The sequence below is a fragment of the Micropterus dolomieu genome, linkage group LG09 (assembly GCF_021292245.1).
Source record: "Micropterus dolomieu isolate WLL.071019.BEF.003 ecotype Adirondacks linkage group LG09, ASM2129224v1, whole genome shotgun sequence".
Lineage (NCBI taxonomy): Eukaryota > Metazoa > Chordata > Actinopteri > Centrarchiformes > Centrarchidae > Micropterus > Micropterus dolomieu.
This window is the reverse complement of record NC_060158.1, coordinates 110,305-111,479: the sequence shown is the minus strand read 5'-3', so window position 1 is coordinate 111,479 and position 1,175 is coordinate 110,305. Positions and strand designations below refer to the sequence as shown.

Here is a 1,175-nt window from a genome sequence, read left to right as displayed (position 1 = left end):
TCGTTTTACAGGCAGTGGATCAAACTCTGACTTCACTCTGACCATCAGTGGAGTCCAGACTGAAGATGCAGCAGTTTACTACTGTCAGAGTCAACACTATATCAACAGTCAGTATGTGTTCACACAGTGAAAAAGCGTCGTACAAAAACCTCCCTCAGTCAGACTGAACAGAAACTGAACTGACTGCTGCAGCTGGAAGCTACTGATACAGACTGATACACTTCACTGAGGACACACACACACACACACACACACACACACACACACACACACACACACACACACACACACACACACACACAATGTTTTCTACAAGGTTGAAGATTTCTCTACTTTTGCTTTAACCACCAATGAACATGTAGCAAAATACGCTCAATTTAAAAAAAACGAAAGAAATCTTACTTTGTCCATCACAGCTTCTCACGATCCATTCATGTCTTTTTATGATCCCACTCTCTTTTCTGATTTGCCAAAAATCCAGAGTAGCCAGCCTGGGAATGCAGATAAGAAAAGTCTTGTTAATGTCTTTGACCTCAACCTCATCCTGGATTAAAGCAATTTCAACTATGTACATTTAATTGAAAATATTAAGACACAGATCGTCATCAGAAACATTCAGGATCAGAGACTGCCCAAAAAAAACCAGTACATCCCTGAAAGCACAATATAGTGTTTTAAATATATAAACGCATGTTATCTATAGAGAAGCTAAATATCAACTTAAATCATAAAAATTCAAAAGAAAGAAGTAACCTCCTTGATATAAATATATCCGCATATACTAACGAATGTCGAATAACACATTTTCCACACTCCAACATGCAAATCAAAACTCCACAAATACACTGAGACTAAATGTTTATTCTTAACCTTGGAAATGGCAAAAAAAAAACCCTCACCACAACATCCATCCACTAACTGTTGTGGAGCTTTCAATCACATCACATGATCTTTCTTAGCAGATGGAGTCATTTTGATGGAAATGTAGATTTTCAAATTCCTGCATCTTTAGGAAGATCGATGTCCACTTTGGCCCTGCGATGGACTGGCGGCCTGTCCAGGTTGTACCCCGCCTTTGTCAGCTGGGACTGGCTCCAGCCCCCGCGACCCTGTACGCAGGATAAGGTTGATGATGGATGGATGTCCACTTATGGCGTTATGTAAACTGAGGTCCA

General features: G+C 40.2%; 1 gene segment (V, D, J or C); it reads right to left on the bottom strand.

Moving 5' to 3' along the window:
- LOC123976150 overlaps window positions 1-1,175 on the bottom strand; it is a 147,472-nt gene that overhangs the window by 84,882 nt on the left and 61,415 nt on the right.